The sequence below is a fragment of the Leptopilina heterotoma genome, unplaced genomic scaffold (genome assembly GCF_015476425.1).
Source record: "Leptopilina heterotoma isolate Lh14 unplaced genomic scaffold, ASM1547642v1 Lhet_36, whole genome shotgun sequence".
Taxonomy (NCBI): domain Eukaryota; kingdom Metazoa; phylum Arthropoda; class Insecta; order Hymenoptera; family Figitidae; genus Leptopilina; species Leptopilina heterotoma.
In genome coordinates, this window is record NW_025111040.1 from 1,988,567 (window position 1) to 2,003,094 (window position 14,528).

At 23.3% G+C, this 14,528-nt stretch overlaps 1 protein-coding gene across 6 annotated transcripts in view; it reads right to left on the reverse strand.

The window, feature by feature from the left end:
• Nucleotides 1-14,528, reverse strand: part of LOC122505466 (focal adhesion kinase 1) — a 130,195-nt gene that overhangs the window by 45,581 nt on the left and 70,086 nt on the right. For 2 of the 6 annotated variants that reach the window (XM_043617097.1, XM_043617095.1), the window contains exon 1: nucleotides 140-393. The exons of 1 other annotated variant lie outside the window; for it this stretch is intronic. The gene's annotated coding sequence lies outside the window, so the exon portion shown is untranslated. Of the gene's footprint in view, nucleotides 1-139; nucleotides 395-14,528 lie in introns of those variants that run through there. 3 more of the 6 variants (XM_043617101.1, XM_043617096.1, XM_043617100.1) reach the window with 3 other exon arrangements.

Consider the following 14,528-nt stretch of genomic DNA (forward strand, 5'->3'; position numbering starts at 1 on the left):
AGTTTTAATTAATTAAATTAAATTTTAATTAATTTAGCTTTAATTAATTAAATTCAGTCTAAATTAAATTAATTAAATTTTTCATTTAATTTTCAAAGAGAGAGGGGGCTTTTAAAAAGAAACACTGGAATCCACTCACTAAAAACTAAACATCACTAGAGATAAAAAAAAAACAATGAACTAATCGCGCACACACGAGTATAAAAAAAATGAACTAATTACACACAAATTGATTCCTTAATTAGAATCAATTTTGTTTCTTCCTCACATTATTTACAACAAAAAAAAAAAAAAGAAAGAGAGAAAAAATAAATAAAACAACTTTTTATCCGAGTTTCTTTCACGCTCAATATTAAAGTATAATACGAGTGAACTCATTCGCTGTCAAGCAGAAACTGATCAGCGACGTACACACAGACACAAGAGAGGGACTATTCTCACTCCTCTCTCTCTCTCTTACTCACTATCCTCTCTCCCTCTTTGTCACCTCTATCAAAATAATATACATTCTTTCTTTCTTTCTTTCTCGTCAATGACTGCGTGGGATGATGCTCACACTGCTGCTGTTGCGGATTTCCGATTCGACAAGTGCAAACAGGGTCATTGTTTTCTAGCAATGTGATTTAATAATACTATTTTTTTTCCGCGTTCATGTATTATTTGTACAATTTACATTTTTTTTCTTTTTCTTCTTCTTTTTAAATGTACAATTTTGCGATTAAATAATCAAATCACTTTACTTGGAATTTATAACATTAGATTGTATGCGTATATCTAGTGTTATAAATTCCATGTTTTATTCTATATTATCTAAGGCAGAGTGCATTCCATTTGGGATGATTTGCCGGAAGCAATTTTTTTTTTGTTCATTTCTTTGTGAATTTTGATTATAATTTTTTTTTTGAAGTTACGATTCTAATTTTTACGATTTATTTTATGATAAATTTTACGATTCTAAATTATCCCTTAAAATGTGGACGAAAAAAATATTGAAGTAATTTTTACTATTTTTTTTGGTAAAAACTGCCGAGTGTGAGGCTAGGAGAAGCGTCCCCCCACCACGCGGCTACTTCCCCCTCTCCTTCATTTCCCCACCTGACGCTCCACTTTTCCACCTCTTCGTACTCTTTAGAGGAATTATTAAATTATTATAATCAATTAATAAATAACTTTAAATATAAATTTACCATAATTATTTACCAGGGGCCAGGGACAATTTTTTCCCCCCAAATTTACAATAAATATAAATTGAATCATAATTGTATGAATGAATTAATTAATAGTAAGAATGAATACTATGAATTTTAATTAATTAGCTAATTACCAATTATTGTTAATTCATTAAAAATATCAATTAATTATACTAATTATTACTAATTAATCAAGAATATCAATTAATTGTACTAATTATTATTAATTAATTATAAATATGAATTAATTGTGTTAACTATTAGTAATTCAGGATTTTTCAATTAAAAAAATAAATAATAAATAAATTTAAATAAAATAAATAAATTTTGGAGAATTCAACTCTTTAACAACAATGCATTCGTGCAGAGTTGAATTATTACAATCAATAATCGCACAATTAATAATAATAGTTAATATCGTGATTTTTTTTTGTAAACAAATAATACTTCAATCAAATGTTCAAGATTTTTTAAAAGTAGGTAACCTTTCTCTCACCATAATTATCACTTATCACTTAGAAATGACTGTTATTAATAAATAATAATACACGTCAATAGCAATTACTACTAAATTGTTATAAATTACATATTTATTTTAAATTACTTTTCTTAAAAAAATGTTCCTTAATTTCCCACGCTCAATAATTGTATTTTTTTTTTTAGAAAAACATACAACAAATAGTATTACTTTTATTTAGTATTATTTATATATTATTAATATAATTTGTTGTAAACAAATGAAAAATTAAAATAATACATAAAAATAATAATTTAATTAATTAATTGGGGACAATTAATTAATTAATTAACTAATTAATTGAATGTATAATGACTATTAAAATGAAAACTCAATAATTAGAAAATAAATTAAATTTTACTAAATAATAGTATATTTGTTAATGGCATTTGTTTATAAACAAATCATTAAAACAAATTCCTAATTGAACAAAAATGACATTAATTTGTTCCATATAAGACAAATGTTAACACTCTCAATTCTCAAAGAATTAAAAATTAAATTTAAATTATTTAATAATAAAACATTTGCAATTTGTTTATAACAATAATAATTGTTCTTCTACTTAATTTCTTTAATTTATAATATTTGCATCTAATAAAACTTGATTAATTCGTCAATAATTAAATCAGTTTCTTATTTATTTATAATTTTTATTTTTAAATATTAAATTAAAACATTTCGACAAATGTTAATTAACAAATTCATAACTTCTCGAATAATCTACATAGGAACATTCTTCTTTTTCGGTTCTACAGTAACGAATAAAAATTTACAAAATTTGGAACAAGAAACCAATTTTGTACTTTAATAAACAATTATTTATTTAACAAATATTTATTTAATAAATATTTATTAACAAATAATAAATAAGATATTAATGATTGTCACCTGGTTCTTAATTAATAATTAATAATAATAATAATTAGTACGATTTGTATAATTTTTTTCCAATTTTGCAAATTTATGTATTACGAACATTGATTGCAATATTAGTACATGTCATAAAAATCACAGATTAAAAAAAAGATAATAATAATAATGAAAAAAAAAGAAAAGCCAACTAAACGTTCTGCGCGCAAAGCACAAGAAGTTGTTCATTACGCATTTGACCTTGCTGCCAAGAAAACCAGTCTTATTATATTGTATTTTTGTGTTTTTTTCAAAAAATATTTTAGCAACCGCAATAAGGAGATAGAGTTGGACTTTGCAAGGAACGCTGCATACTTAACAGCTTTCCTTTTATATTATATTTCAGAGAGGAATCTCTTCAGCTCCAGTGGCGTAATTGGAAGCTTCACTCGAAGTAGATATGCTCTTCACTTTGACTCTTCTTTTTTTCTCCCCCCATTTTTTTTTTTTTTTTTTTGTTATTTTCTGTCCTTTTAGTCTTGATGAAAATTACTTTTAATACTTTTATATATATATATTTATACAACCTTATGGATATGGAATCGCGTGAAATTATCAAAAATCTACTGTTTATATATGTATCGTATTCTCTGCTTTTTGATAAAATTCTACCTATACATAACACGATGAATATAATACTTAAATTAATTAAAAAATAAAATGAAAAAAAAATTCGATAATGGACAACCATGAAAATTTTACATGAAATTTGTTTTTTGTTAAATGATCATAAATTCAAGATCGTAATATTAACAGAAATGCTTTGAAGATGTGTTAAACGAATCCTTTAGATAAAATTTTGTGTCCCATAAAAGTGAGTCTAGAAATTTTGCTTTAAAATATGAAAATTTTATAATATAATAATTCCAAAGTGTTGTATATGATAAGAAATATGTACAGTAAATTTATATTTGAACGTGAAAATTTAAATAAAAGCTAAAGGGAATTTTTTTTTCAAAAAAAGGATATTCATCAATTTCTAATTGTAAAAAAACTAAATTTAAATTGTAAAAGTAACTAATATGGAAATAAATAAAAAGAAAGGAGAATGAAAAAATAATTAAAAGAAGAAACAAATTTTATTGAATTAGCGAAATTTTTAGTTGTTTCAATAAATATTTTCGCTATTCTAGAGAAACTTTTATCGGTGTTCCAGGTGAAGTTTTTTTCCATGTTTAAATTATTTATAGAAACTAATTGTAACTAATAAATAAATAAATAATTTAATTAAATTCATTGATTATTTTTAATTACTTTTTGGCGAATAATTTAAAGAGAATTAAATTTTTTTTCATCATTTTTTAAATGCTATGTAATTATTACTCTCAGAGAATTTGGTTTTTTTTCTCTATAAATACACTTTTCTTTAAATTAAATTTTAATAAAGTAATAATTTCGTCTGACATGCGTGAAAAACGAATGACTTTTGACAAAGATTTTAAGTGTATCTATATATCCACCGTTCCGATTCGAACTCACATATACGTCACATTATGAGAAATGTATGAAATATCATACCGGATCATATAATATTACCATCGAGCAATTTTACACTTAAACAAAAAAAGACAAAAAACAAAAAAAATTCCCATTAAAAAATTCTATTCCGAACTGAATTCTCAGACAAATAAAAATTGATATTTGTAAATCTATTTTTAATTTTTAATTAATTATTAGTAGCAAATTACTAATTAATTAGTTATTTTTAACTGATTAAAATTTAAAGAGTAATAATCAGTGTTAATAATAATAAACAATGTTAACAATTAATTGTTTTGAACTCGCTAATTAATTAACTAATTAATTAATAATTAATGTAATAAACCGATGATTTTTGAAATAAAGAAGTAAATTATAAAAAAGATATAATAACTTTTTAAACTGTAAATGCTAATTTGTTTATTTTACTAAATAATTTTAGATCATAATTTTTATAAATAAAAAATATACAAAAATTATTATTATTATTATTATTATTATTATTATTATTATTATTATTATGCAAATTACAAAATTTTTTCTTTCAAATATGAATTTTTGAATAATTTCAGATTCAAACTTTAAAAAAATCCAATTATTAACTAATTTACTAATTAATTATTCTTGTTCAATAATTTCAACAATTTTAATAAAATTTTTCGCAACAATTTAATTATTTTCTAAAATTTTAATAAATTCTTTGCAAAAAATAAAATATTTTTAATACTATTTTAATAATATTTCATGAAAGAATTCAATTTTACTGTTAATTTTTAGTAATATTTTTCCAAAAAAAAAATTCAATTATTTTCTAAAGTTTTAATAAATCCTTCGAAACAAATTCAATTATATTTATAAATAGTAAAATTCTTTTTCAAAAGTTCAATTTTTATTCAAAACGAATTCAGGGAAGAATTCAATTTTTTTAATTCGTTATAAAAAATTTCAATAGATTTAAATTATTTTCTGAAATTTTAATAAATTCATCGAAAAAATTCAATTATTTTTATAAATAGTAAAATTCTTTGCAAAAACTCAATTATTTTTAATACAATTTTAATAAAATTTCAAAAAAGAATTCAATTTTTTTTTAAATTTTTAATATTTTTCGAAAAAATTCAATTATTTGCTACAAGTTTAATAAATCCTTCGAAACAATTCAATTATATTAATAAATAGTAAAATTCTTTGCAAAAATTCAATTATTTTTAATAAAATTTCATGAAAGAATTTAATTTTAAAAAATTTTTTCGAAAAAATTCAATTGTTTTTTTTACAATTTTAATAAATCCTGTGAAACAAATTCAATTATATTTATAAATAGTCAAATTCTTTGCAGAAATTCAATTATATTAAAAACAAATTCATGGAAGAATTCAATTTTTTTAATTCGTTATAAAAAATTTCAAGAGATTACAATTACTTTTTTAAAATTTTAATAAACTCTTCGAAAAAATTCAATTATATTTCTAAATAGTAAAATTCTTTGCAAAAATTCATTTATTTTTAATAAAATTTTAATAAAATTTCAAGAAAAAATTCAATTTTTTTTTTAATTTTTAAGTTTTTCCTTCGAAACAATTCAATTATAATTTTATAATTATAAATAGTAAATTTTTCAAAAATTCAATTATTTTGAAAAAAATTTCAGGAAAGAATTAAATTTATTTCTTAATTCGTTTTAAAAATGTCAATAAAATTCAATTATTTTCTAAACTTTTAACAGAATTCAATAATTAAATGTTTAATTTCAATTATTAACAAACACGATTATTTTAAAAATTTAAAAAAAATTGTTTAGAAAATTAAATTATTTAAAAAATTCTTAATTAAAATTATTTAAAGAAACTCTATTATTTAAAAAAAATCAAATTTAAAAATTTTTTTAAAATGTTAAGAAACAAAGAAGCAAACAACAACTAACTTTAAACTGAGAACAGATTACCGGAATATAACGATTATTATAAATTAATATAGATTATGATCGGAAATTAAAAAAGTTGTCTTGGAAAATGATCAACAATTAATGAAATTCTATCTATTGAAAAATTAATAAATATTTACAAATTATTCGTCATATTTTTCTAAAAAAAATCGGGAAAAGTCGTCTATAGCAAAATGAGTAAAATTATGAGTAAATTAGTGAATGTTTACTAATTTTTGGTTTGAATTTTGCTAATTTAGATTCAGAGAGAAAAAAAATGAAATTACTTTATTAGAGCCAGCAGAAGAAAGTAAAAAAAAAGTTTGAAATATTTATTCAAAAAAAAAGTTTGCTATTAATAATTTGTTTTTTTTATCTCTCTCTCATATTTATTTATATCAAGTTTAACAATTGTGATAAATTGTAGGATAGCAATGTAATAAATCGTATAAACAGGTGTCGCAACAGGCAATTTCGTTCGATGTAACATCCCTGTGTGTATACAGTCAGAGATTTTTTTCTTATCATTTTCATTTTCTTTTTTTTTCTGTCTTTTTTATTCTTCAAACCCTCTGGCGATGAGAGTGCGAATTCACAATATACGTGTATATAGTATATCGAGTGCATAGACGCAAGACAATTTATTCTCAACACAGAATATAAAGTGTTACCATCAGGCGCATTGACTCATCCAGCACACACAGTTTACGATTAATCGTCCTCCGTCGTTGATAATCACGTCAACTATTTTCATTTTTCTTTTCTCAAATGCTTTTTAAAAAGACACACACAAGGAGGTATACATTATATTATATTATTTTCCACACACTGTATTATTGCTCGCAGATATATATTTATTATGGAACGCGAAGTGTATTTTCACGATAGGAACAATTCTTTCATTCCCAGGAAATAAGACAATGGATAACAACTTTCTTTGAGTGGATGACTCGATAAATTCCTCCGCACTATATAAATGTGTGTTTATGTACATAGTTTAGAAGAAATTTCATTTCCCGTTTTTGTAAAATATATTGAATGCCGAATGCTTTAGATAATTTTCTTTATAATAGAAGACAATCGATTCAAATTTATATCGTTTAGAATGAACCTCATAGTGTTTCTAACATCCTTTGGCAGGTGAATCATAAATAGTTGCTGGTGACTTCTTTAGAAACTCGCATAGTGTTTGGGTACCTTACTACTTTTGTACCTTTGGTACCTCTTCTCAGACCTCAACGTACTCGATTCATCTACTATAGGTATTGTCTGACAACGTACGTCTGCTACTACTTAAAATAATTAATAAAATTTTCTATTCTTCAGGATGTTGTTCAGCAACATCCCAGCAACAATTCAGATGATTATCAAATCATAAAATTTACTAGAAAATAGAGAAATTAAATTTTAAACTTCTTTTTTCCTAAATTTTGATTGTCTGACAGCGTTCGTCTGCTATTATACTTAAAATTAGAATAAAATTTTTTATACTTCAGGATGTTGTTAAGCAACATTTCAGCAACAGTTTAGATAATTAACAACTTATAAAAATGTATTAGAATTAGAAAAAATAAATTTAAACTACTTTTGTACCAAATTTTGATTGTCTGACAACATAATGGGTGTTACTACTTAAAAGTAATAATAAAATTTTCTATTCTTCCGGATGTTGATCAGCAACATTCTTTCGAAATTTTAGATAATTATCAAATCATAAAATTTACTAGAAATACAGAAGTTGTATTTTATCGTCTTTATTCCTATGTTTAATTGTCTGATACAGTACGGCTGTTACTACTTAAAAATAATAATAACATTTTCTATCCTTCAGGATGTTGTTCAGTAACATCTTAGCAACAATTAAGATGATTATCAGCTCATAAAACTTACTAGAAAGGAGAAAAATTTAATTTTAAACGTTTTTTTTCCACTAATTTTATTTGTCTGACAGCGTACGGATGCTACTACTGAAAAGTAATAATAAGCTTTTCGATCCTTGAAGAAGTTGTTTACCAACATCTTGTCAACAGTTCAAATGATTATCAGATCATAAAAAATTTACTAGAAATACAAAAATTAAATTTAAAAGTCTTATTTTACTTAATTTTTATTGTCTGACAGCGTACGACTGTTACTACTGAAAAGTAATAATAAATTTTTCTATTCTTGAAAATGTTGTTTAACAACATCCCAGCAACAATTCAGGTGATTATCAATTCATAAAAATTTACTAGAAAATTCAGAAATTAAATTTGTGACGTCTTTTATCCTAAATGTTAATTGTTTGATAGTGCATGGCTGCTACTACTTAAAAATAACAATAAACTTTTCTGTCCTTCAGCATAAGAACAATTTAGCTGATTATCAGCTTATAAAAATTATTAGAATTAGAAAAAGTAAATTTAATCGTCATTTTTCCTAAATTTTAATTGTCTGACAGCGTACGGTTGCTACTACTTAAAAGTAACAATAAAATTTTCTATCCTTCCGGATGTTGTTAAACAACAAATCAGATAATTGTCAGCTGATAAAATTTACTAAAAATACAGAAATTAAATTTAATCGTCTTTTTACCTAAATTTTGATTGTCTGACAACATAAGGCTGCTACTACTTACAAGTTATAATAAAATTTTTGAAACTTCAGGATTTTGTTAAGCAATATCCCAGCAACAATTCCAATGGTTAACAGCTTATAAAAATTTATTAGATTAAAAAAAATAAATTTAAACGTTTTTTGTACCAAATTTTAATTGTCTGACAACATAATGGGTGTTACTACTTAAAAGTAAAAACAAAATTTTCTGTTATTAAGCAACATTCCAGCAACAAGTTAGGTTATTTTTCAAGCAATAACAAATTTTTAGAATCGGAGAAATTATATTTTAGCGTCTTTATTTCTCAATTTTGATTGTCTGACTACATACGGCTGCCACTACTTAAAAGTTATAATACAATTTTTGAAACTTCAGGATTTTGTTAAGCAACATCCCAGCAACAATTCTGATGATTAACAGCTTTTAAAAATTTATTAGATTAAAAAAAAAAAAATAAACGTCTTTTGTACCAAATTTTGATTGTCTGATACCATAAAGCTGTTACTACTTAAAACTTAAAATAAAATTTTCTATGCTTCATGATGTTATTAAGCAACAAGTTAGGTTATTTTTGAATCAATAACAAATTATTAGAATCAGAGAAATTAAAATTTATCGTCTTTATTCCTAAATTTTAATTGTCTGACTGCGTACGGTTGCTACTACTTAAAATTTATAATCAATTTTTCTATCCTTCAAGGTGTTGTTCAGCAACATCTTATCAACAATTAGGGTGATTACTAACTGATAAAAATTATTAAAAATTATTAGAATTTGAAAAATAGATTTAATCGTCTTTTTTCCCCAAATTTTCATTGTCTGATACCATAAGGCTGTTACTACTTAAATGTACGAACAAAATTTTCTATCCTTTAGGATGTTGTTCAGAAACATTCTAGCAACAATTCAGATGATTATCAGCTCATAGAATTTACTAGAAATACAAAAATTAACTAAAAATGTCTTTTTTCCTAAATGTCGATTGTCTGATAGGACACGGCTGCTACTACTTAAAAATAACAATAAAATTTTTTGTCCTTAATAAGGATAGGAACAATTCAGGTGATGATCAACTTATAAATATTATTATAATCAGAAAAAGTAAATTTAGTCATCTTTTTCCTTAAATTTTGATTGTCTGACAGCGTACAGATGCTACTACTGAAAAGTAAAAATAAAATTTTTTTATCTCTACGTATGTTGTTAAACAACAAATCAGATGATTATCAGCTTATAAAATTTATTAAGAAATTAAGAATACAGAAATTAAATTTAATCGTCTTTTGTACCAAATTTACATTGTCTGATAGCATAAAGCTGTTACTACTTAAAAGTAACCATAAAATTTTCAATCCTTCAGAATACTGATAAGTAACATCCCAGCCACAATTAAAGTGATTATTAGTTGATTAAAATAATTAAAATTGAAAAAAATAGATTTAATTGTTCTTTTTTCACAAATTTTGATTGTCTGATACCATAAAGCTGTTACTACTTAAAACTTAAAATAAAATTTTGTATGCTTCAGGATGTTACTAAGCAACATATCAGCAATAAGTTAGGTTATTTTTGCATCAATAACAAATTATTAGAATCAGAAATTAAATTTTAACGTCTTTATTCCTAAATTTTGATTGTCTGACTGCATACGGCTGTTACTACTTAAAAGTTATAATCAAATTTTCAATCCTTGAATATGTTGTTCACCAACATCGTATCAACAACTTAAGTGAGTTTTCTAGCTGATAAAAATTATTAGAAATTGAAAAATAGATTTAATCGTCTTTCTTTCGAATTTTGATTGTCTGATACCATAAGGTTGTTACTACTTAAAAAAATAATAAATTTTTTAATCCTTGAAGATGTTGTTTAGCAACATCATCAATTCAAATGAATATTAGCTCATAAAACTTACTAGAAAAGATCAAAATTAAATTTTAAACGTCTTTTTTCCTAAATGTTGATTGTCTGACAGCGAACTTCTGCTACTACTTAAAATTAATAATAACATTTTCTATCCTTGAAGATGTTGTTTAGCAACATCCCAGCATCAGTTCAGGTGATTATTAGCTAATAAAGTTTATTAGAATTAGAAAAAATTAATTTAAACATCTTTTGTTCCAAATTTTGATTGTCTGACCGCATAAGGCTGTTACTACTTAAAAGTAATAATAAAATTTTCTATTCTTTAGGATGTTGTTCAGCAACATCCCAGCAACAATGCAAATAATTATAAGCTTATAAAATGTGCTAAAAATACAGAAATTAAATTTATGCTCCTTTTTTCCTAAATTTTGATTGTCTGACAGCGAACTTCTGCTACTACTTAAAACTAACAAAAACATTTTCTATCCTTGAAGATGTTGTTTAGCGAAATCCTAGCAACAGGTCAGGTGATTTTTTAGATGCTAAAATTTATTAGAATTAGAAAAAATAACTTTAATCGTCATATTTTCCAAATTTTGATTGTCTGACATTGTTCGGCTGTTACTACTTATAAGTAAGAATAAAATGCTCTATCCCTCAGGATGTTGTTCAGCAACTTCCTAGCAACAATTCAGATTATCAGCTCATAAAATTTACTAAAAATACAGAAATTAAATTCGAATTTCTTTTTTCCGAAATTTTGATTGTCTGATAGCGAACGTCTGCTACTACTTAAAAGTTGCAATAAAATTTTCAATTCTTCAGAATACTGTTAAATAACATTTCAGCAACAAGTACAGTGATTATTATCTGATAAAAATGATTAGAATCAGAAAAAATAGATTTAATCTTTTTTTCCTTAAATTTTGATAGTCTGACAGCAAACGTCTGCTACTACTTAAAAGTAATAATAAATTTCTCTATCCTTGGAAGATATTGTTAAGCAACATTCCAGCAACAATTCAGGTGTTTATCATCTGATGAAAATTATTAGAAAAACCACGATTGACACTATTTCCTAGTTCGAGATATTAAATATCAAATTGTTGACTAAAGAAATTAATTCTATGACTCAAAAAAAATTGAAATAGTACAAAAATAACAAAAACGAAAGTAAATCTCTAAATTTGATTATAAATTAAATTAATTACAAAAAAAAATTATTTATTACAAATTGGAAGGAAGAATATGCGTATATTCTCGAATGCCACTCAAAATGAAAAAGGGAGGGGAAAAAAAAACGACGCAACAATGTGTCAGTGAGTTAATTAAGGCAATTTTTTTTTTACGCTTTCTCTCTTACTCTCTTATAAACTAAAAATCAGGGTTTTTAAACCGATTACAAGTTTTAATTCCCACAAGGGAATGAAATGAAAAAAGAAATTACCAGTCTGGTTCGACTACACGTTTAACGCGCTCTCAATCAAATTTACGATCTGGTAAAGATTCGAAAGGTCGGGGTATGTCTTCTGCAATTGGAATTCAGGACGAGCAACAGCAGCAAAATTCCGGCTCTCTGTTTTTGAGATTGAGAATCGTGCGAGATTCACGAACTTTGATTATATACAAAATTTTCGCCTCTCTTTTTAACAAAATATATATATATTTTATATGTATATAACTTTCTCTCATGATTCAATAGAAATAATTTTTTTTTTTCTATCCGCTCTTGGATTAGAGCTGAAAACTTTTCAAGTTATAATGATAATTACGATTTCAAATAGGCAACAACCTTTTTGTTCTCTCCAAATGGCAAACCTATCCACTCACTATTTGCTGCTTCTAAATGTCGTAAAAGCAAACCGCCAAGATTGCCACGGGGAATGAATATTGTTGTACTTCCACACGTATGTTCACGCTTTTATATTGCTTATAGTTTCTTATATATATATATATGGGAGCGAGGAGAAAGAGAATTCCTTCGATTTTTTTTAATTCGGTGGATTAATTGTTTTTTTAATGGGAAAATTAATTGTGTCTTTGTGGAAGGTGATATTCTTGCAAAACCTCATTGATTCTTATCATTACTTTCCCTTGTTTTTTTTTTTTTGTTTGCATGGAGATATTATCTCTTTCTTAATTTATTGTTAATTAATAATTGTTTATTAATTTTAGCCTATGATTTTTTTCTTTGGAACATTTACTGACTCTGAAAAAAATTGTCGACATTTCCTACCTCAATCTTTTAAATTACTTTTCAATTAAATTGTAAAATTTAAATCAATTTATTAATTAAATTTCCATTATTCGGATAATAATGTTAGGGCTCGATTGCTCGAATTAGTAAAAGTATTTAAAAATACGAACTTTACAAGACTTTTTTCTAACATTCTTCTTTAAATCGATTATTTTTAATAATTTTCGAAAAAGTTCTTTGACAATTTTCAAATCCATTTGTTTAAAATATTAAATTTTACGAAGTTTCAATTATTCGTAAATTCTCTAATTAAATAAATATTAGAAAATAAAAACTTCAAATAATATTTAAAAAAGTCAATTAAACTTTTTCAAAAAAAATAATTTCAAAATTCAATTATTTCTAAAAATTTACGCTATATTTCTTTTAATATTCAATTATAATCTAAAATTTTAACTAAAATTCATTTTTATGAAATGAAAATCAATTTTTATTAGAAAATTATACTAGAATTCAATTATTTAAATAATAAATAATTTATTGAATTATTGAATGTTTCTTAAAATTCAATTCCCATTCAGAATCGTAATCAACAAATTTTCAAATAAATTGAATTCTATCGACGAATTTTAATAAAATTTTCAAGAATAATTACATTTTTCGAGAAATTTGATTAAAATTGTATTGAAAATAATTGAAATTCTCCGATGAGTTTTATTATTTGTGAAAATAATTGAATTCCTAAAAAGAATTTTATTATTTACAAGAATAATTAAATCTTGTAAAAATTGTATTATTTATGAAAATACTTGAATTATTGCGAAGAAATTTATGAAAAAATTGTAAATAATTGAATGTTTGCGTAGAATTTAATTAATATTTTTTTAAATAATAATTGAATTCTTTTAGAAAAATTTTAGTAAAATAGTAGATATTAAAAATCATTGAATTGAGGAAATTTTTTAAAAATAATTAAAATCATTAAAATTTTGCCAAGAATTGTATTAAATTTTTTTTAAATAATTGAATTTCGGAAAAGAATTTTATTATTTATAAAGATAATTGAAATTTTGATAAAATTTTTTTTTTAAATTTTTTAACACAATTAAATTTCTGTGAAGAATTTTATTACTTTTGACAATAATTGAATTTCTGCAATAATTTGTAACTTTTCTAAAATTGAATTTTTTTCGTGTTTTTAACTAAACATCTTCTATTAATCCACTATTTTGAATATAATTTATAAAAAAGTTCTTTAAGAATTTTCAAAATCATTTGTTTACAATTCAATTTTACAAAATTTCAATTATTCGTAAATTCTTCAATTAAATATATATTTGAAAATAAAAACTTTAAATAATTTCAAAAAAATATACGCAATTAAAATTTAAAAAAATTAAATTCCACAGAATTGTTAGTCAAAAATATGAAAAATTTAAATTTTCAAAGATTTTAATCCGAAAACTTTTCAAAATTCAATTATTTCTAAAAATTTACGCAATGCTTTTAATATTCAATTATTATCTAAAATTTTAACTGAAATCCATTTTTAAATCAATTTTGATGAGAAAACTCAACTAGAATTCAATTATTTAAATACAAAAATAAAAACATTATTGAATAAATAAATGTTTCTTAAAATTCAATTCTCATACAAAATTTTATCGTCAAATACTCAAATTTTTAAATAATTGAATTTTTTACGAATTTTAATAAAAGTTTCAAGAATAATTGCATTTTTCGAGGAATTCAATTAAAATTGTATTAGAAATAATTGAAATTCTATGATGAGTTTTATTATTCATGAAAATAATTGAATCTCTGTCAAAAATTTTATTATTTATGAA